The sequence below is a fragment of the Brachyhypopomus gauderio genome, chromosome 2 (assembly GCF_052324685.1).
Source record: "Brachyhypopomus gauderio isolate BG-103 chromosome 2, BGAUD_0.2, whole genome shotgun sequence".
In the NCBI taxonomy this organism is placed as follows: domain Eukaryota; kingdom Metazoa; phylum Chordata; class Actinopteri; order Gymnotiformes; family Hypopomidae; genus Brachyhypopomus; species Brachyhypopomus gauderio.
The window spans coordinates 49,573,619-49,597,336 of NC_135212.1; the positions used below are offsets into that span (position 1 = coordinate 49,573,619).

The 23,718-nt window shown below is 46.1% G+C and overlaps 5 non-coding genes across 5 annotated transcripts; all 5 read right to left on the reverse strand.

Annotated features, from left to right (window-relative positions):
- Positions 1-3,674: 3,674 nt before the first annotated feature.
- trnas-gcu (transfer RNA serine (anticodon GCU)) lies at positions 3,675-3,756 on the reverse strand. The gene has a single exon. It is a non-coding gene; the product is annotated as a tRNA-Ser (tRNA).
- A 346-nt stretch (positions 3,757-4,102) lies between these two features.
- trnas-gcu (transfer RNA serine (anticodon GCU)) lies at positions 4,103-4,184 on the reverse strand. Its single transcript has one exon. It is a non-coding gene; the product is annotated as a tRNA-Ser (tRNA).
- Positions 4,185-6,456: 2,272 nt separating this feature from the next.
- Positions 6,457-6,538, reverse strand: trnar-gcg (transfer RNA arginine (anticodon GCG)). The gene has a single exon. It is a non-coding gene; the product is annotated as a tRNA-Arg (tRNA).
- A 13,257-nt stretch (positions 6,539-19,795) lies between these two features.
- trnas-gcu (transfer RNA serine (anticodon GCU)) lies at positions 19,796-19,877 on the reverse strand. The gene has a single exon. It is a non-coding gene; the product is annotated as a tRNA-Ser (tRNA).
- Positions 19,878-20,009: 132 nt separating this feature from the next.
- trnas-gcu (transfer RNA serine (anticodon GCU)) lies at positions 20,010-20,091 on the reverse strand. The gene has a single exon. It is a non-coding gene; the product is annotated as a tRNA-Ser (tRNA).
- Between the last annotated feature and the right edge of the window lie 3,627 nt (positions 20,092-23,718).

Sequence of the window (23,718 nt, forward strand, 5' to 3'; positions counted from 1 at the left end):
GGAGACACGATTGTCAGAAATTAAAGAAAGCAACACCGACGAAGGTGGGATTCGAACCCACGCGTGCTATGCACAATGGATTAGCAGTCCATCGCCTTAACCTCTCGGCCACCTCGTCGTTTGTGGTTGTGTGTCGATAGCAATTTCAAAGAAGCAAACACTTTCACAGCACAAAAGCAGCCGTATATGACTTGTTGGTCCTGCACTTACAACAGGAGACACGATTGTCAGAAATTAAAGAAAGCAACACCGACGAAGGTGGGATTCGAACCCACGCGTGCTATGCGCAATGGATTAGCAGTCCATCCCCTTAACCTCTTGGCCACCTCGTCGTTTGTGGTTGTGTGTCGATTGCGATTTCAAAGATGCAAACACTTTCACAGCACAAAAGGAGGCTTATCTGACTTGTGGGTCCTGCACTTATATCAGGAGACACGATTGTCAGAAATTAAAGAAAGCAACACCGACGAAGGTGGGATTCGAACCCACGCGTGCTATGCACAATGGATTAGCAGTCCATCGCCTTAACCTCTCGGCCACCTCGTCAATTACAGTTGTGTGTCGATTGCGATTTCAAAGATGCAAACACTTTCACAGCACAAAAGGAGGCTTATCTGACTTGTGGGTCCTGCACTTATATCAGGAGACACGATTGTCAGAAATTAAAGAAAGCAACACCGACGAAGGTGGGATTCGAACCCACGCGTGCTATGCACAATGGATTAGCAGTCCATCGCCTTAACCTCTCGGCCACCTCGTCAATTACAGTTGTGTGTCGATTGCGATTTCAAAGATGCAAACACTTTCACAGCACAAAAGCAGCCGTATCTGACTTGTGGGTACTGCACTTACACCAGGAGAAACGATTGTCAGAAATTAAAGAAAGCAACACCGACGAAGGTGGGATTCGAACCCACGCGTGCTATGCATAATGGATTAGCAGTTCATCGTCTTAACCTCTCGGCCACCTCGTCAATTACAGTTGTGTGTCGATTGCGATTTCAAAGATGCAAACACTTTCACAGCACAAAAGGAGGCTTGTCTGACTTGTGGGTCCTGCACTTACATCAGAAGACACGATTGTCAGAAATTTAAAAAAGCAACACCGACGAAGGTGGGATTCGAACCCACGCGTGCTATGCAAAATGGATTAGCAGTCCATCACCTTAACCTCTAGGCCACCTCGTCGTTTGTGGTTGTGTGTCGATAGCAATTTCAAAGAAGCAAACACTTTCACAGCACAAAAGAAGGCTTTTTTGACTTGTGGGTCCTGTAGTTACAGCAGGAGACACGATTGTCAGAAATTAAAGAAAGCAACAACGACGAAGGTGGGATTCGAACCCAAACGGGCTATGCATAATGGATTAGCAGTCCATCGCCTTAATCTCTCGGCCACCTTGTCGTTTGTGGTTGTGTGTCGATTGCGATTTCAAAGATGCAAACACTTTCACAGCACAAAAGCAGCCGTATATGACTTGTGGGTACTGCACTTACAACAGGAGACACGATTGTCAGAAATTAAGGAAAGCAACACCGACGAAGGTGGGATTCGAACCCACGCGTGCTATGCACAATGGATTAGCAGTCCATCGCCTTAACCTCTCGGCCACCTCGTCAATTACAGTTGTGTGTCGATTGCGATTTCAAAGATGCAAACACTTTCACAGCACAAAAGCAGCCGTATCTGACTTGTGGGTACTGCACTTACACCAGGAGAAACGATTGTCAGAAATTAAAGAAAGCAACACCGACGAAGGTGGGATTCGAACCCACGCGTGCTATGCATAATGGATTAGCAGTTCATCGTCTTAACCTCTCGGCCACCTCGTCAATTACAGTTGTGTGTCGATTGCGATTTCAAAGATGCAAACACTTTCACAGCACAAAAGGAGGCTTGTCTGACTTGAGGGTCCTGCACTTACATCAGAAGACACGATTGTCAGAAATTTAAAAAAGCAACACCGACGAAGGTGGGATTCGAACCCACGCGTGCTATGCAAAATGGATTAGCAGTCCATCACCTTAACCTCTAGGCCACCTCGTCGTTTGTGGTTGTGTGTCGATAGCAATTTCAAAGAAGCAAACACTTTCACAGCACAAAAGAAGGCTTTTTTGACTTGTGGGTCCTGTAGTTACAGCAGGAGACACGATTGTCAGAAATTAAAGAAAGCAACAACGACGAAGGTGGGATTCGAACCCAAACGGGCTATGCATAATGGATTAGCAGTCCATCGCCTTAATCTCTCGGCCACCTTGTCGTTTGTGGTTGTGTGTCGATTGCGATTTCAAAGATGCAAACACTTTCACAGCACAAAAGCAGCCGTATATGACTTGTGGGTACTGCACTTACAACAGGAGACACGATTGTCAGAAATTAAGGAAAGCAACACCGACGAAGGTGGGATTCGAACCCACGCGTGCTATGCACAATGGATTAGCAGTCCATCGCCTTAACCTCTCGGCCACCTCGTCAATTACAGTTGTGTGTCGATTGCGATTTCAAAGATGCAAACACTTTCACAGCACAAAAGGAGGCTTATCTGACTTGTGGGTCCTGCACTTACTTCAGGAGACACGATTGTCAGAAATTAAAGAAAACAACACCGACGAATGTGGTATTCAAACCCACGCGTGCAAAGCACAATGGATTAGCAGTCCATCGCCTTAACCTCTTGGCTACCTCGTCGCTTGTGGTTTTGTGTCGATTGCGATTTCAAAGATGCAAACACTTTCACAGCACAAAAGCAGCCGTATCTGACTTGTGGGTACTGCACTTACACCAGGAGACACGATTGTCAGAAATTAAAGAAAGCAACACCGACGAAGGTGGGATTCGAACCCACGCGTGCTATGCATAATGGATTAGCAGTCCATCTCCTTAACCTCTCGGCCACCTCGTCAATCACGGTTGTGTGTCGATTGCGATTTCAAAGATGCAAAGACTTTCACAGCACAAAAGGAGGCTTGTCTGACTTGTGGGTCCTGCACTTACATCAGGAGACACGATTGTCAGAAATTTAAAAAAGCAACACCGACGAAGGTGGGATTCGAACCCACGCGAGCTATGCAAAATGGATAAGCAGTCCATCACCTTAACCTCTAGGCCACCTCGTCGTTTGTGGTTGTGTGTCGATAGCAATTTCAAAGAAGCAAACACTTTCACAGCACAAAAGAAGGCTTTTTTGACTTGTGGGTCCTGCACTTACATCAGGAGACACGATTGTCAGAAATTTAAAAAAGCAACACCGACGAAGGTGGGATTCGAACCCACGCGTGCTATGCAAAATTGATTAGCAGTCCATCACCTTAACCTCTAGGCCACCTCGTCGTTTGTGGTTGTTTGTCGATTGCGATTTCAAAGATGCAAACACTTTCACAGCACAAAAGAAGGCTTATCTGACTTGTGGGTCCTGCACTTACACCAGGAGACACGATTGTCAGAAATTAAAGAAAGCAACACCGACGAAGGTGGGATTCTAACCCACGCGTGCTATGCACAATGGATTAGCAGTCCATCGCCTTAACCTCTCGGCCACCTCGTCAATTACGGTTGTGTGTCGATTGCGATTTCAAAGATGCAAATACTTTCACAGCACAAAAGGAGGCGTATCTGACTTGTGGGTCCTGCACTTATATCAGGAGACACGATGGTCAGAAATTAAAGAAAGCAACACCGACGAAGGTGGGATTCGAACCCACGCGTGCTATGCACTATGGATTAGCAGTCCATCGCCTTAACCTCTCGGCCACCTCGTCAATTACAGTTGTGTGTCGATTGCGATTTCAAAGATGCAAACACTTTCACAGCACAAAAGCAGCCGTATCTGACTTGTGGGTACTGCACTTACACCAGGAGAAACGATTGTCAGAAATTAAAGAAAGCAACACCGACGAAGGTGGGATTCGAACCCACGCGTGCTATGCATAATGGATTAGCAGTTCATCGTCTTAACCTCTCGGCCACCTCGTCAATTACAGTTGTGTGTCGATTGCGATTTTAAAGATGCAAACACTTTCACAGCACAAAAGGAGGCTTGTCTGACTTGTGGGTCCTGCACTTATATCAGGAGACACGATGGTCAGAAATTAAAGAAAGCAACACCGACGAAGGTGGGATTCGAACCCACGCGTGCTATGCACTATGGATTAGCAGTCCATCGCCTTAACCTCTCGGCCACCTCGTCGTTTGTGGTTGTGTGTCGATAGCAATTTCAAAGAAGCAAACACTTTCACAGCACAAAAGAAGGCTTTTCTGACTTGTGGGTCCTGTAGTTACAGCAGGAGACACGATTGTCAGAAATTAAAGAAAGCAACACCGACGGAGGTGGGATTCGAACACACACGTGCTATGCATAATGGATTAGCAGTCCATCGCCTTAATCTATCGGCCACCTTGTCGTTTGTGCTTGTGTGTCGATTGCGATTTCAAAGATGCAAACACTTTCACAGCACAAAAGGAGGCTTATCTGACTTGTGGGTCCTGCACTTATATCAGGAGACACGATTGTCAGAAATTAAAGAAAGCAACACCGACGAAGGTGGGATTCGAACCCACGCGTGCTATGCACAATGGATTAGCAGTCCATCGCCTTAACCTCTCGGCCACCTCGTCAATTACAGTTGTGTGTCGATTGCGATTTCAAAGATGCAAACACTTTCACAGCACAAAAGCAGCCGTATATGACTTGTGGGTACTGCACTTACAACAGGAGACACGATTGTCAGAAATTAAGGAAAGCAACACCGACGAAGGTGGGATTCGAACCCACGCGTGCTATGCACAATGGATTAGCAGTTCATCGCCTTAACCTCTCGGCCACCTCGTCAATTACAGTTGTGTGTCGATTGCGATTTCAAAGATGCAAACACTTTCACAGCACAAAAGGAGGCTTATCTGACTTGTGGGTCTTGCACTTACTTCAGGAGACACGATTGTCAGAAATTAAAGAAAACAACACCGACGAATGTGGTATTCAAACCCACGCGTGCAAAGCACAATGGACTAGCAGTCCATCGCCTTAACCTCTTGGCTACCTCGTCGCTTGTGGTTTTGTGTCGATTGCGATTTCAAAGATGCAAACACTTTCACAGCACAAAAGCAGCCGTATCTGACTTGTGGGTACTGCACTTACACCAGGAGACACGATTGTCAGAAATTAAAGAAAGCAACACCGACGAAGGTGGGATTCGAACCCACGCGTGCTATGCATAATGGATTAGCAGTCCATCTCCTTAACCTCTCGGCCACCTCGTCAATTACGGTTGTGTGTCGATTGCGATTTCAAAGATGCAAATACTTTCACAGCACAAAAGGAGGCTTATCTGACTTGTGGGTCCTGCACTTATATCAGGAGACACGATTGTCAGAAATTAAAGAAAGCAACACCGACGAAGGTGGGATTCGAACCCACAAGTGCTATGCATAATGGATTAGCAGTCCATCGCCTTACCCTCTCGGCCACCTTGTCGTTTGTGGTTGTGTGTCGATTGCGATTTCAAAGATGCAAACACTTTCACAGCACAAAAGAAGGCTTATCTGACTTGTGGGTCCTGCACTTACACCAGGAGACACGATTGTCAGAAATTAAAGAAAGCAACACCGACGAAGGTGGGATTCGAACCCACGCGTGCTATGCACAATGGATTAGCAGTCCATCGCCTTAACCTCTCGGCCACCTCGTCGTGTGTGGTTGTGTGTCGATAGCAATTTCAAAGAAGCAAACACTTTCACAGCACAAAAGAAGGCTTTTCTGACTTGTGGGTCCTGTAGTTACAGCAGGAGACACGATTGTCAGAAATTAAAAAAAGCAACACCGACGAAGGTGGGATTCGAACACACACGTGCTATGCATAATGGATTAGCAGTCCATCGCCTTAATCTATCGGCCACCTTGTCGTTTGTGCTTGTGTGTCGATTGCGATTTCAAAGATGCAAACACTTTCACAGCACAAAAGCAGCCGTATATGACTTGTGGGTCCTGCACTTACAACAGGAGACACGATTGTCAGAAATTAAAGAAAGCAACACCGACAAAGGTGGGATTCTAACCCACGCGTGCTATGCACAATGGATTAGCAGTCCATCCCCTTAACCTCTCGGCCACCTCGTCGTTTGTGGTTGTGTGTCGATTGCGATTTCAAAGATGCAAACACTTTCACAGCACAAAAGGAGGCTTATCTGACTTGTGGGTCCAGCACTTATATCAGGAGACACGATTGTCAGAAATTAAAGAAAGCAACACCGACGAAGGTGGGATTCGAACCCACGCGTGCTATGCACAATGGATTAGCAGTCCATCGCCTTAACCTCTCGGCCACCTCGTCAATTACAGTTGTGTGTCGATTGCGATTTCAAAGATGCAAACACTTTCACAGCACAAAAGCAGCCGTATATGACTTGTGGGTACTGCACTTACACCAGGAGACACGATTGTCAGAAATTAAAGAAAGCAACACCGACGAAGGTGGGATTCGAACCCACGCGTGCTATGCATAATGGATTCGCAGTCCATCTCCTTAACCTCTCGGCCACCTCGTCAATCACGGTTGTGTGTCGATTGCGATTTCAAAGATGCAAAGACTTTCACAGCACAAAAGGAGGCTTGTCTGACTTGTGGGTCCTGCACTTACATCAGGAGACACGATTGTCAGAAATTTAAAAAAGCAACACCGACGAAGGTGGGATTCGAACCCACGCGAGCTATGCAAAATGGATAAGCAGTCCATCACCTTAACCTCTAGGCCACCTCGTCGTTTGTGGTTGTGTGTCGATAGCAATTTCAAAGAAGCAAACACTTTCACAGCACAAAAGAAGGCTTTTTTGACTTGTGGGTCCTGCACTTACATCAGGAGACACGATTGTCAGAAATTTAAAAAAGCAACACCGACGAAGGTGGGATTCGAACCCACGCGTGCTATGCAAAATTGATTAGCAGTCCATCACCTTAACCTCTAGGCCACCTCGTCGTTTGTGGTTGTTTGTCGATTGCGATTTCAAAGATACAAACACTTTCACAGCACAAAAGAAGGCTTATCTGACTTGTGGGTCCTGCACTTACACCAGGAGACACGATTGTCAGAAATTAAAGAAAGCAACACCGACGAAGGTGGGATTCGAACCCACGCGTGCTATGCACAATGGATTAGCAGTCCATCGCCTTAACCTCTCGGCCACCTCGTCGTGTGTGGTTGTGTGTCGATAGCAATTTCAAAGAAGCAAACACTTTCACAGCACAAAAGAAGGCTTTTCTGACTTGTGGGTCCTGTAGTTACAGCAGGAGACACGATTGTCAGAAATTAAAGAAAGCAACACCGACGAAGGTGGGATTCGAACACACACGTGCTATGCATAATGGATTAGCAGTCCATCGCCTTAATCTATCGGCCACCTTGTCGTTTGTGCTTGTGTGTCGATTGCGATTTCAAAGATGCAAACACTTTCACAGCACAAAAGGAGGCTTATCTGACTTGTGGGTCCTGCACTTATATCAGGAGACACGATTGTCAGAAATTAAAGAAAGCAACACCGACGAAGGTGGGATTCAAACCCACGCGTGCTATGCACAATGGATTAGCAGTCCATCGCCTTAACCCTATTATGCAGAAGCGCCCCCTAGTGGGCCCGCCGGCGGGCCCAGCTCCTTTACGGCGATATAAAACATATTAAACATTAATGAATCTCCGAACAACAGCGCTTAAATCAAAATTTCCTATCCCATCTACATGCCTACCGAGTTTCAGCCGTCTACGTGCAGCCGATCGCGAGATATCCGGCTTTGAAGTTGACCACAAAAGTGCACCCCGCGAGGGGGTCTCCCGACATATCCGTTTACAAAACATATTTATGTTGTGAAATGTCTTAATGTTTTGTCACCTAAAAATCGTTTACTAATAAGGCTTTCATTTAAGACCTTAACAGCGTAGATCCGTTGTGGTTAAGTACCTTAAAAAGCTTGCTCACCTCACTGCAAAATTTTCCAAAATCCGCTTCCTGAATGAGACACTCCGACAAATCTGCCCCCTAAGCGTCACAGAAGCATTCTTAACGCTGATTTGACCCCTCATTACAAAGCTGCAGCGGTTCTGCTTTGATTTGAGTGGTTTTTATTGGTCTAAAGTGGGGTAGTGACTTTGAGTGACAGGTTTTACAACCTCTCCCACGGCGAGGTGCGAAGGGGAGGGGGGGAGGGTGAACCAATAAGCCCACAGAGACAAGCTGGCGCCTCAGAAGTGATTGAAAGCTGTTCTAACCAATAGTGTACATCCTTCCGAAGCTAGCCAGCCCTCATATGACATGATTGGTCAAGTATATTTTTAAATTGAGCCCTCGGAAACTGGCGCTTCATTTCCAATTTCGGCCGCTAGCATAGCAACATAAGCTAACCCTTTGCTAACCTAAGCTAAGCTCCCCAGAACACACTGTTCGGCGAAACTGAAGCAGCCATGGATTATTTTGTTCGTTTTTATGCGGATTGTGGATACTTTTGAACATAAACGGATTACTTTGTGTGGAATATATGAGCAATTTTCGGAATTTTCGCCAACCCGGAAGTAAGACGGTACACCGGCTACGACGCGATTCTACGTACTGTGAGTGACAATGGATAATTTTTCATAAGCGATATTGTACAAAATATATATTCTAATACTAAACATTAACTAAGCGTTAGATTATAAACAGTTTTAGAGCGTTTGAGTGCTGCAGCACTCTGTATCGTGTCGGATGCTACCGGAGTTGGCTACGGTAACCTAGCTTATGCTGTCGGACTATATTGGACATAAATATGATATCATAACGTTCATATTTGGACATGGAATTTATTCATTGGAATTTTCTGGTCTTTCTGTAATATGTGCAGCGTTGTTGTTTGAAATGGCTCATCGGTTTCGTGTATGGAATTTGTTAGCATGTTAGCTTGGTTGACTAAGGGTGTGTACCGGGTGTGGCATATTTAGACATGGGTGTGGTGCACTTGACATACCTTGGATAAAGCTGAATAACTTTTCAATGCTTGCATGGATTTGCTCCATTTTTTCTGTGTTGTTAGAAAAGACCCTAGCGAAATTTATTGTAATTTCTGATACCTAATTTGAATAACTATGTGAATATACATTCCAGTCATGTTCAAGTTCAAGTCAGCATTTGTGACATTCCTGGCATATTAGCATCTGCAATAGAGGCTCTAAAATAAACCAAATTATGTGAATATGATACTGAAGTGTATTAATATGTTCCCCCAACTGCCTACTTCAGTTTGAGCCATGAATGATAATTTTCCTATATGTACAACTTGAGATATCTAGTTTTAATGTGAACTATGTCAAAAATGTTAAAAATGGCCACTGGGTGTGCGAATCTGCAGTATAAGGTTAACCTCTCGGCCACCTCGTCAATTACAGTTGTGTGTCGATTGCGATTTCAAAGATGCAAACACTTTCACAGCACAAAAGCAGCCGTATATGACTTGTGGGTACTGCACTTACAACAGGAGACACGATTGTCAGAAATTAAGGAAAGCAACACCGACGAAGGTGGGATTCGAACCCACGCGTGCTATGCACAATGGATTAGCAGTTCATCGCCTTAACCTCTCGGCCACCTCGTCAATTACAGTTGTGTGTCGATTGCGATTTCAAAGATGCAAACACTTTCACAGCACAAAAGGAGGCTTATCTGACTTGTGGGTCCTGCACTTACTTCAGGAGACACGATTGTCAGAAATTAAAGAAAACAACACCGACGAATGTGGTATTCAAACCCACGCGTGCAAAGCACAATGGATTAGCAGTCCATCGCCTTAACCTCTTGGCTACCTCGTCGCTTGTGGTTTTGTGTCGATTGCGATTTCAAAGATGCAAACACTTTCACAGCACAAAAGCAGCCGTATCTGACTTGTGGGTACTGCACTTACACCAGGAGACACGATTGTCAGAAATTAAAGAAAGCAACACCGACGAAGGTGGGATTCGAACCCACGCGTGCTATGCATAATGGATTAGCAGTCCATCTCCTTAACCTCTCGGCCACCTCGTCAATTACGGTTGTGTGTCGATTGCGATTTCAAAGATGCAAATACTTTCACAGCACAAAAGGAGGCTTATCTGACTTGTGGGTCCTGCACTTATATCAGGAGACACGATTGTCAGAAATTAAAGAAAGCAACACCGACGAAGGTGGGATTCGAACCCACAAGTGCTATGCATAATGGATTAGCAGTCCATCGCCTTACCCTCTCGGCCACCTTGTCGTTTGTGGTTGTGTGTCGATTGCGATTTCAAAGATGCAAACACTTTCACAGCACAAAAGAAGGCTTATCTGACTTGTGGGTCCTGCACTTACACCAGGAGACACGATTGTCAGAAATTAAAGAAAGCAACACCGACGAAGGTGGGATTCGAACCCACGCGTGCTATGCACAATGGATTAGCAGTCCATCGCCTTAACCTCTCGGCCACCTCGTCGTGTGTGGTTGTGTGTCGATAGCAATTTCAAAGAAGCAAACACTTTCACAGCACAAAAGAAGGCTTTTCTGACTTGTGGGTCCTGTAGTTACAGCAGGAGACACGATTGTCAGAAATTAAAGAAAGCAACACCGACGAAGGTGGGATTCGAACACACACGTGCTATGCATAATGGATTAGCAGTCCATCGCCTTAATCTATCGGCCACCTTGTCGTTTGTGCTTGTGTGTCGATTGCGATTTCAAAGATGCAAACACTTTCACAGCACAAAAGCAGCCGTATATGACTTGTGGGTCCTGCACTTACAACAGGAGACACGATTGTCAGAAATTAAAGAAAGCAACACCGACAAAGGTGGGATTCTAACCCACGCGTGCTATGCACAATGGATTAGCAGTCCATCCCCTTAACCTCTCGGCCACCTCGTCGTTTGTGGTTGTGTGTCGATTGCGATTTCAAAGATGCAAACACTTTCACAGCACAAAAGGAGGCTTATCTGACTTGTGGGTCCAGCACTTATATCAGGAGACACGATTGTCAGAAATTAAAGAAAGCAACACCGACGAAGGTGGGATTCGAACCCACGCGTGCTATGCACAATGGATTAGCAGTCCATCGCCTTAACCTCTCGGCCACCTCGTCAATTACAGTTGTGTGTCGATTGCGATTTCAAAGATGCAAACACTTTCACAGCACAAAAGCAGCCGTATATGACTTGTGGGTACTGCACTTACACCAGGAGACACGATTGTCAGAAATTAAAGAAAGCAACACCGACGAAGGTGGGATTCGAACCCACGCGTGCTATGCATAATGGATTAGCAGTCCATCTCCTTAACCTCTCGGCCACCTCGTCAATCACGGTTGTGTGTCGATTGCGATTTCAAAGATGCAAAGACTTTCACAGCACAAAAGGAGGCTTGTCTGACTTGTGGGTCCTGCACTTACATCAGGAGACACGATTGTCAGAAATTTAAAAAAGCAACACCGACGAAGGTGGGATTCGAACCCACGCGAGCTATGCAAAATGGATAAGCAGTCCATCACCTTAACCTCTAGGCCACCTCGTCGTTTGTGGTTGTGTGTCGATAGCAATTTCAAAGAAGCAAACACTTTCACAGCACAAAAGAAGGCTTTTTTGACTTGTGGGTCCTGCACTTACATCAGGAGACACGATTGTCAGAAATTTAAAAAAGCAACACCGACGAAGGTGGGATTCGAACCCACGCGTGCTATGCAAAATTGATTAGCAGTCCATCACCTTAACCTCTAGGCCACCTCGTCGTTTGTGGTTGTTTGTCGATTGCGATTTCAAAGATACAAACACTTTCACAGCACAAAAGAAGGCTTATCTGACTTGTGGGTCCTGCACTTACACCAGGAGACACGATTGTCAGAAATTAAAGAAAGCAACACCGACGAAGGTGGGATTCTAACCCACGCGTGCTATGCACAATGGATTAGCAGTCCATCGCCTTAACCTCTCGGCCACCTCGTCAATTACGGTTGTGTGTCGATTGCGATTTCAAAGATGCAAATACTTTCACAGCACAAAAGGAGGCGTATCTGACTTGTGGGTCCTGCACTTATATCAGGAGACACGATGGTCAGAAATTAAAGAAAGCAACACCGACGAAGGTGGGATTCGAACCCACGCGTGCTATGCACTATGGATTAGCAGTCCAACGCCTTAACCTCTCGGCCACCTCGTCGTTTGTGGTTGTGTGTCGATAGCAATTTCAAAGAAGCAAACACTTTCACAGCACAAAAGAAGGCTTTTCAGACTTGTGGGTCCTGTAGTTACAGCAGGAGACACGATTGTCAGAAATTAAAGAAAGCAACACCGACGGAGGTGGGATTCGAACACACACGTGCTATGCATAATGGATTAGCAGTCCATCGCCTTAATCTATCGGCCACCTTGTCGTTTGTGCTTGTGTGTCGATTGCGATTTCAAAGATGCAAACACTTTCACAGCACAAAAGCAGCCGTATATGACTTGTGGGTCCTGCACTTACAACAGGAGACACGATTGTCAGAAATTAAAGAAAGCAACACCGACGAAGGTGGGATTCGAACCCACGCATGCTATGCACAATGGATTAGCAGTCCATCGCCTTAACCTCTCGGCCACCTCATTGTTTGTGGTGGTGTGTCGATTGCGATTTCAAAGATGCAAACACTTTCACAGCACAAAAGGAGGCTTATCTGACTTGTGGGTCCTGCTCTTATATCAGGAGACACGATTGTCAGAAATTAAAGAAAGCAACACCGACGAAGGTGGGATTCGAACCCACGCGTGCTATGCACAAGGGATTAGCAGTCCATCGCCTTAACCTCTCGGCCACCTCGTCAATTACAGTTGTGTGTCGATTGCGATTTCAAAGATGCAAACACTTTCACAGCACAAAAGGAGGCTTATCTGACTTGTGGGTCCTGCACTTACTTCAGGAGACACGATTGTCAGAAATTAAAGAAAACAACACCGACAAATGTGGTATTCAAACCCACGCGTGCAAAGCACAATGGATTAGCAGTCCATCGCCTTAACCTCTTGGCTACCTCGTCGCTTGCGGTTTTGTGTCGATTGTGATTTCAAAGATGCAAACACTTTCACAGCACAAAAGCAGCCGTATCTGACTTGTGGGTCCTGCACTTACACCAGGAGACACGATTGTCAGAAATTAAAAAAAGCAACACCGACGAAGGTGGGATTCGAACACACGCGTGCTATGCACAATGGATAAGCAGTCCATCGCCTTAACCTCTCGGCCACCTCGTCAATTACGGTTGTGTGTCGATTGCGATTTCAAAGATGCAAACACTTTCACAACACAAAAGCAGGCTTGTCTGACTTGTGGGTCCTGCACTTACATCAGGAGACACGATTGTCAGAAATTAAAGAAAACAACACCGACAAATGTGGTATTCAAACCCACGCGTGCAAAGCACAATGGATTAGCAGTCCATCGCCTTAACCTCTTGGCTACCTCGTCGCTTGTGGTTTTGTGTCGATTGTGATTTCAAAGATGCAAACACTTTCACAGCACAAAAGCAGCCGTATCTGACTTGTGGGTCCTGCACTTACACCAGGAGACACGATTGTCAGAAATTAAAAAAAGCAACACCGACGAAGGTGGGATTCGAACACACGCGTGCTATGCACAATGGATTAGCAGTCCATCGCCTTAACCTCTCGGCCACCTCATTGTTTGTGGTGGTGTGTCGATTGCGATTTCAAAGATGCAAACACTTTCACAACACAAAAGCAGGCTTGTCTGACTTGTGGGTCCTGCACTTACATCAGGAGACACGATTGTCAGAAATTAAAGAAAGCAACACCGACGAAGGTGGGATTCGAACCCACGCGTGCAAAGCACAATGGATTAGCAGTCCATCGCCTTAACCTCTCGGCCACCTTGTCAATCACGGTTGTGTGTCGATTGCGATTTCAAAGATGCAAACACTTTCACAGCACAAAAGGAGGCTTGTCTGACTTGTGGGTCCTGCACTTACATCAGGAGACACGATTGTCAGAAATTTAAAAAAGCAACACCGACGAAGGTGGGATTCGAACCCACGCGAGCTATGCAAAATGGATAAGCAGTCCATCACCTTAACCTCTAGGCCACCTCGTCGTTTGTGGTTGTGTGTCGATAGCAATTTCAAAGAAGCAAACACTTTCACAGCACAAAAGAAGGCTTTTTTGACTTGTGGGTCCTGCACTTACATCAGGAGACACGATTGTCAGAAATTTAAAAAAGCAACACCGACGAAGGTGGGATTCGAACCCACGCGTGCTATGCAAAATTGATTAGCAGTCCATCACCTTAACCTCTAGGCCACCTCGTCGTTTGTGGTTGTTTGTCGATTGCGATTTCAAAGATGCAAACACTTTCACAGCACAAAAGAAGGCTTATCTGACTTGTGGGTCCTGCACTTACACCAGGAGACACGATTGTCAGAAATTAAAGAAAGCAACACCGACGAAGGTGGGATTCTAACCCACGCGTGCTATGCACAATGGATTAGCAGTCCATCGCCTTAACCTCTCGGCCACCTCGTCAATTACGGTTGTGTGTCGATTGCGATTTCAAAGATGCAAATACTTTCACAGCACAAAAGGAGGCGTATCTGACTTGTGGGTCCTGCACTTATATCAGGAGACACGATGGTCAGAAATTAAAGAAAGCAACACCGACGAAGGTGGGATTCGAACCCACGCGTGCTATGCACAATGGATTAGCAGTCCATCGCCTTAACCTCTCGGCCACCTCGTCGTTTGTGGTTGTGTGTCGATAGCAATTTCAAAGAAGCAAACACTTTCACAGCACAAAAGAAGGCTTTTCTGACTTGTGGGTCCTGTAGTTACAGCAGGAGACACGATTGTCAGAAATTAAAGAAAGCAACACCGACGGAGGTGGGATTCGAACACACACGTGCTATGCATAATGGATTAGCAGTCCATCGCCTTAATCTATCGGCCACCTTGTCGTTTGTGCTTGTGTGTCGATTGCGATTTCAAAGATGCAAACACTTTCACAGCACAAAAGCAGCCGTATATGACTTGTGGGTCCTGCACTTACAACAGGAGACACGATTGTCAGAAATTAAAGAAAGCAACACCGACGAAGGTGGGATTCGAACCCACGCATGCTATGCACAATGGATTAGCAGTCCATCGCCTTAACCTCTCGGCCACCTCATTGTTTGTGGTGGTGTGTCGATTGCGATTTCAAAGATGCAAACACTTTCACAACACAAAAGCAGGCTTGTCTGACTTGTGGGTCCTGCACTTACATCAGGAGACACGATTGTCAGAAATTAAAGAAAGCAACACCGACGAAGGTGGGATTCGAACCCACGCGTGCAAAGCACAATGGATTAGCAGTCCATCGCCTTAACCTCTCGGCCACCTTGTCAATCACGGTTGTGTGTCGATTGCGATTTCAAAGATGCAAACACTTTCACAGCACAAAAGGAGGCTTGTCTGACTTGTGGGTCCTGCACTTACATCAGGAGACACGATTGTCAGAAATTTAAAAAAGCAACACCGACGAAGGTGGGATTCGAACCCACGCGAGCTATGCAAAATGGATAAGCAGTCCATCACCTTAACCTCTAGGCCACCTCGTCGTTTGTGGTTGTGTGTCGATAGCAATTTCAAAGAAGCAAACACTTTCACAGCACAAAAGAAGGCTTTTTTGACTTGTGGGTCCTGCACTTACATCAGGAGACACGATTGTCAGAAATTTAAAAAAGCAACACCGACGAAGGTGGGATTCGAACCCACGCGTGCTATGCAAAATTGATTAGCAGTCCATCACCTTAACCTCTAGGCCACCTCGTCGTTTGTGGTTGTTTGTCGATTGCGATTTCAAAGATGCAAACACTTTCACAGCACAAAAGAAGGCTTATCTGACTTGTGGGTCCTGCACTTACACCAGGAGACACGATTGTCAGAAATTAAAGAAAGCAACACCGACGAAGGTGGGATTCTAACCCACGCGTGCTATGCACAATGGATTAGCAGTCCATCGCCTTAACCTCTCGGCCACCTCGTCAATTACGGTTGTGTGTCGATTGCGATTTCAAAGATGCAAATACTTTCACAGCACAAAAGGAGGCGTATCTGACTTGTGGGTCCTGCACTTATATCAGGAGACACGATGGTCAGAAATTAAAGAAAGCAACACCGACGAAGGTGGGATTCGAACCCACGCGTGCTATGCACAATGGATTAGCAGTCCATCGCCTTAACCTCTCGGCCACCTCGTCGTTTGTGGTTGTGTGTCGATAGCAATTTCAAAGAAGCAAACACTTTCACAGCACAAAAGAAGGCTTTTCTGACTTGTGGGTCCTGTAGTTACAGCAGGAGACACGATTGTCAGAAATTAAAGAAAGCAACACCGACGGAGGTGGGATTCGAACACACACGTGCTATGCATAATGGATTAGCAGTCCATCGCCTTAATCTATCGGCCACCTTGTCGTTTGTGCTTGTGTGTCGATTGCGATTTCAAAGATGCAAACACTTTCACAGCACAAAAGCAGCCGTATATGACTTGTGGGTCCTGCACTTACAACAGGAGACACGATTGTCAGAAATTAAAGAAAGCAACACCGACGAAGGTGGGATTCGAACCCACGCATGCTATGCACAATGGATTAGCAGTCCATCGCCTTAACCTCTCGGCCACCTCGTTGTTTGTGGTGGTGTGTTGATTGCGATTTCAAAGATGCAAACACTTTCACAGCACAAAAGGAGGCTTGTCTGACTTGTGGGTCCTGCACTTACATCAGGAGACACGATTGTCAGAAATTAAAAAAAGCAACACCGACGAAGGTGGGATTCGAACACACGCGTGCTATGCACAATGGATTAGCAGTCCATCGCCTTAACCTCTCGGCCACCTCGTCGTGTGTGGTTGTGTGTCGATAGCAATTTCAAAGAAGCAAACACTTTCACAGCACAAAAGAAGGCTTTTCTGACTTGTGGGTCCTGTAGTTACAGCAGGAGACACAATTGTCAGAAATTAAAGAAAGCAACACCGACGAAGGTGGGATTCGAACACACACGTGCTATGCATAATGGATTAGCAGTCCATCGCCTTAATCTATCGGCCACCTTGTCGTTTGTGCTTGTGTGTCGATTGCGATTTCAAAGATGCAAACACTTTCACAGCACAAAAGCAGCCGTATATGACTTGTGGGTCCTGCACTTACAACAGGAGACACGATTGTCAGAAATTAAAGAAAGCAACACCGACGAAGGTGGGATTCTAATCCACGCGTGCTATGCACAATGGATTAGCAGTCCATCCCCTTAACCTCTCGGCCACCTCGTCGTTTGTGGTTGTGTGTCAATTGCGATTTCAAAGATGCAAACACTTTCACAGCACAAAAGGAGGCTTATCTGACTTGTGGGTCCTGCACTTATATCAGGAGACACGATTGTCAGAAATTAAAGAAAGCAACACCGACGAAGGTGGGATTCGAACCCACGCGTGCTATGCACAATGGATTAGCAGTCCATCGCCTTAACCTCTCGGCCACCTCGTCGTTTGTGGTTGTGTGTCGATAGCAATTTCAAAGAAGCAAACACTTTCACAGCACAAAAGCAGCCGTATATGACTTGTTGGTCCTGCACTTACAAGAGGAGACACGATTGTCAGAAATTAAAGAAAGCAACACCGACGAAGGTGGGATTCGAACCCACGCGTGCTATGCACAATGGATTAGCAGTCCATCCCCTTAACCTCTTGGCCACCTCGTCGTTTGTGGTTGTGTGTCGATTGCGATTTCAAAGATGCAAACACTTTCACAGCACAAAAGGAGGCTTATCTGACTTGTGGGTCCTGCACTTATATCAGGAGACACGATTGTCAGAAATTAAAGAAAGCAACACCGACGAAGGTGGGATTCAAACCCACGCGTGCTATGCACAATGGATTAGCAGTCCATCGCCTTAACCTCTCTGCCACCTCGTCAATTACAGTTGTGTGTCGATTGCGATTTCAAAGATGCAAACACTTTCACAGCACAAAAGGAGGCTTATCTGACTTGTGGGTCCTGCACTTATATCAGGAGACACGATTGTCAGAAATTAAAGAAAGCAACACCGACGAAGGTGGGATTCGAACCCACGCGTGCTATGCACAATGGATTAGCAGTCCATCGCCTTAACCTCTCGGCCACCTCGTCAATTACAGTTGTGTGTCGATTGCGATTTCAAAGATGCAAACACTATCACAGCACAAAAGGAGGCTTATCTGACTTGTGGGTCCTGCACTTATATCAGGAGACACGATTGTCAGAAATTAAAGAAAGCAACACCGACGAAGGTGGGATTCGAACCCACGCGTGCTATGCACAATGGATTAGCAGTCCATCGCCTTAACCTCTCGGCCACCTCGTCAATTACAGTTGTGAGTCGATTGCGATTTCAAAGATGCAAACACTTTCACAGCACAAAAGGAGGCTTATCTGACTTGTGGGTCCTGCACTTACTTCAGGAGACAAGATTGTCAGAAATTAAAGAAAACAACACCGACGAATGTGGTATTCAAACCCACGCGTGCAAAGCACAATGGATTAGCAGTCCATCGCCTTAACCTCTTGGCTACCTCGTCGCTTGTGGTTTTGTGTCGATTGCGATTTCAAAGATGCAAACACTTTCACAGCACAAAAGCAGCCGAATCTGACTTGTGGGTCCTGCACTTACACCAGGAGACACGATTGTCAGAAATTAAAAAAAGCAACACCGACGAAGGTGGGATTCAAACACACGCGTGCTATGCACAATGGATTAGCAGTCCATCGCCTTAACCTCTCGGCCACCTCGTCAATTATGGTTGTGTGTCGATTGCGATTTCAAAGATGCAAACACTTTCACAACACAAAAGCAGGCTTGTCTGACTTGTGGGTCCTGCACTTACATCAGGAGACACGATTGTCAGAAATTAAAAAAAGCAACACCGACGAAGGTGGGACTCGAACCCACGCGTGCAAAGCACAATGGTTAAGCAGTCCATCGCCTTAACCTCTCGGCCACCTCGTCAATTACAGTTGTGTGTCGATTGCGATTTCAAAGATGCAAACACTATCACAGCACAAAAGGAGGCTTATCTGACTTGTGGGTCCTGCACTTATATCAGGAGACACGATTGTCAGAAATTAAAGAAAGCAACACCGACGAAGGTGGGATTCGAACCCACGCGTGCTATGCACAATGGATTAGCAGTCCATCGCCTTAACCTCTCGGCCACCTCGTCAATTACAGTTGTGAGTCGATTGCGATTTCAAAGATGCAAACACTTTCACAGCACAAAAGGAGGCTTATCTGACTTGTGGGTCCTGCACTTACTTCAGGAGACAAGATTGTCAGAAATTAAAGAAAACAACACCGACGAATGTGGTATTCAAACCCACGCGTGCAAAGCACAATGGATTAGCAGTCCATCGCCTTAACCTCTTGGCTACCTCGTCGCTTGTGGTTTTGTGTCGATTGCGATTTCAAAGATGCAAACACTTTCACAGCACAAAAGCAGCCGAATCTGACTTGTGGGTCCTGCACTTACACCAGGAGACACGATTGTCAGAAATTAAAAAAAGCAACACCGACGAAGGTGGGATTCAAACACACGCGTGCTATGCACAATGGATTAGCAGTCCATCGCCTTAACCTCTCGGCCACCTCGTCAATTATGGTTGTGTGTCGATTGCGATTTCAAAGATGCAAACACTTTCACAACACAAAAGCAGGCTTGTCTGACTTGTGGGTCCTGCACTTACATCAGGAGACACGATTGTCAGAAATTAAAAAAAGCAACACCGACGAAGGTGGGACTCGAACCCACGCGTGCAAAGCACAATGGATTAGCAGTCCATCGCCTTAACCTCTCGGCCACCTCGTCAATTATGGTTGTGTGTCGATTGTGATTTCAAAGATGCAAACACTTTCACAGCACAAAAGCAGGCTTGTCTGACTTGTGGGTCCTGCACTTACATCAGGAGACACGATTGTCAGAAATTAAAAAAAGCAACACCGACGAAGGTGGGATTCGAACCCACGCGTGCAAAGCACAATGGATTAGCAGTCCATCGCCTTAACCTCTCGGCCACCTCGTCGTTTGTGGTTGTGTGTCGATAGCAATTTCAAAGAAGCAAGCACTTTCACAACACAAAAGCAGGCTTGTCTGACTTGTGGGTCCTGCACTTACATCAGGAGACACGATTGTCAGAAATTAAAAAAAGCAACACCGACGAAGGTGGGATTCGAACCCACGCGTGCAAAGCACAATGGATTAGCAGTCCATCGCCTTAACGTCTCGGCCACCTCGTCGTTTGTGGTTGTGTGTCGATAGCAATTTCAAAGAAGCAAGCACTTTCACAGCACAAAAGAAGGCCTTTCTGACTTGTGGGTCCTGTAGTTACAGCAGGAGACACGATTGTCAGAAATTAAAGAAAGCAACACCGACGAAGGTGGGATTCGAACCCACAAGTGCTATGCATAATGGATTAGCAGTCCATCGCCTTACCCTCTCGGCCACCTTGTCGTTTGTGGTTGTGTGTCGATTGCGATTTCAAAGATGCAAACACTTTCACAGCACAAAAGAAGGCTTATCTGACTTGTGGGTCCTGCACTTACACCAGGAGACACGATTGTCAGAAATTAAAGAAAGCAACACCGACGAAGGTGGGATTCGAACCCACGCGTGCTATGCACAATGGATTAGCAGTCCATCGCCTTAACCTCTCGGCCACCTCGTCGTGTGTGGTTGTGTGTCGATAGCAATTTCAAAGAAGCAAACACTTTCACAGCACAAAAGAAGGCTTTTCTGACTTGTGGGTCCTGTAGTTACAGCAGGAGACACGATTGTCAGAAATTAAAGAAAGCAACACCGACGAAGGTGGGATTCGAACACACACGTGCTATGCATAATGGATTAGCAGTCCATCGCCTTAATCTATCGGCCACCTTGTCGTTTGTGCTTGTGTGTCGATTGCGATTTCAAAGATGCAAACACTTTCACAGCACAAAAGCAGCCGTATATGACTTGTGGGTCCTGCACTTACAACAGGAGACACGATTGTCAGAAATTAAAGAAAGCAACACCGACAAAGGTGGGATTCTAACCCACGCGTGCTATGCACAATGGATTAGCAGTCCATCCCCTTAACCTCTCGGCCACCTCGTCGTTTGTGGTTGTGTGTCGATTGCGATTTCAAAGATGCAAACACTTTCACAGCACAAAAGGAGGCTTATCTGACTTGTGGGTCCAGCACTTATATCAGGAGACACGATTGTCAGAAATTAAAGAAAGCAACACCGACGAAGGTGGGATTCGAACCCACGCGTGCTATGCACAATGGATTAGCAGTCCATCGCCTTAACCTCTCGGCCACCTCGTCAATTACAGTTGTGTGTCGATTGCGATTTCAAAGATGCAAACACTTTCACAGCACAAAAGCAGCCGTATATGACTTGTGGGTACTGCACTTACACCAGGAGACACGATTGTCAGAAATTAAAGAAAGCAACACCGACGAAGGTGGGATTCGAACCCACGCGTGCTATGCATAATGGATTAGCAGTCCATCTCCTTAACCTCTCGGCCACCTCGTCAATCACGGTTGTGTGTCGATTGCGATTTCAAAGATGCAAAGACTTTCACAGCACAAAAGGAGGCTTGTCTGACTTGTGGGTCCTGCACTTACATCAGGAGACACGATTGTCAGAAATTTAAAAAAGCAACACCGACGAAGGTGGGATTCGAACCCACGCGAGCTATGCAAAATGGATAAGCAGTCCATCACCTTAACCTCTAGGCCACCTCGTCGTTTGTGGTTGTGTGTCGATAGCAATTTCAAAGAAGCAAACACTTTCACAGCACAAAAGAAGGCTTTTTTGACTTGTGGGTCCTGCACTTACATCAGGAGACACGATTGTCAGAAATTTAAAAAAGCAACACCGACGAAGGTGGGATTCGAACCCACGCGTGCTATGCAAAATTGATTAGCAGTCCATCACCTTAACCTCTAGGCCACCTCGTCGTTTGTGGTTGTTTGTCGATTGCGATTTCAAAGATACAAACACTTTCACAGCACAAAAGAAGGCTTATCTGACTTGTGGGTCCTGCACTTACACCAGGAGACACGATTGTCAGAAATTAAAGAAAGCAACACCGACGAAGGTGGGATTCTAACCCACGCGTGCTATGCACAATGGATTAGCAGTCCATCGCCTTAACCTCTCGGCCACCTCGTCAATTACGGTTGTGTGTCGATTGCGATTTCAAAGATGCAAATACTTTCACAGCACAAAAGGAGGCGTATCTGACTTGTGGGTCCTGCACTTATATCAGGAGACACGATGGTCAGAAATTAAAGAAAGCAACACCGACGAAGGTGGGATTCGAACCCACGCGTGCTATGCACTATGGATTAGCAGTCCAACGCCTTAACCTCTCGGCCACCTCGTCGTTTGTGGTTGTGTGTCGATAGCAATTTCAAAGAAGCAAACACTTTCACAGCACAAAAGAAGGCTTTTCTGACTTGTGGGTCCTGTAGTTACAGCAGGAGACACGATTGTCAGAAATTAAAGAAAGCAACACCGACGGAGGTGGGATTCGAACACACACGTGCTATGCATAATGGATTAGCAGTCCATCGCCTTAATCTATCGGCCACCTTGTCGTTTGTGCTTGTGTGTCGATTGCGATTTCAAAGATGCAAACACTTTCACAGCACAAAAGCAGCCGTATATGACTTGTGGGTCCTGCACTTACAACAGGAGACACGATTGTCAGAAATTAAAGAAAGCAACACCGACGAAGGTGGGATTCGAACCCACGCATGCTATGCACAATGGATTAGCAGTCCATCGCCTTAACCTCTCGGCCACCTCATTGTTTGTGGTGGTGTGTCGATTGCGATTTCAAAGATGCAAACACTTTCACAGCACAAAAGGAGGCTTATCTGACTTGTGGGTCCTGCTCTTATATCAGGAGACACGATTGTCAGAAATTAAAGAAAGCAACACCGACGAAGGTGGGATTCGAACCCACGCGTGCTATGCACAAGGGATTAGCAGTCCATCGCCTTAACCTCTCGGCCACCTCGTCAATTACAGTTGTGTGTCGATTGCGATTTCAAAGATGCAAACACTTTCACAGCACAAAAGGAGGCTTATCTGACTTGTGGGTCCTGCACTTACTTCAGGAGACACGATTGTCAGAAATTAAAGAAAACAACACCGACAAATGTGGTATTCAAACCCACGCGTGCAAAGCACAATGGATTAGCAGTCCATCGCCTTAACCTCTTGGCTACCTCGTCGCTTGCGGTTTTGTGTCGATTGTGATTTCAAAGATGCAAACACTTTCACAGCACAAAAGCAGCCGTATCTGACTTGTGGGTCCTGCACTTACACCAGGAGACACGATTGTCAGAAATTAAAAAAAGCAACACCGACGAAGGTGGGATTCGAACACACGCGTGCTATGCACAATGGATAAGCAGTCCATCGCCTTAACCTCTCGGCCACCTCGTCAATTACGGTTGTGTGTCGATTGCGATTTCAAAGATGCAAACACTTTCACAACACAAAAGCAGGCTTGTCTGACTTGTGGGTCCTGCACTTACATCAGGAGACACGATTGTCAGAAATTAAAGAAAGCAACACCGACGAAGGTGGGATTCGAACCCACGCGTGCAAAGCACAATGGATTAGCAGTCCATCGCCTTAACCTCTCG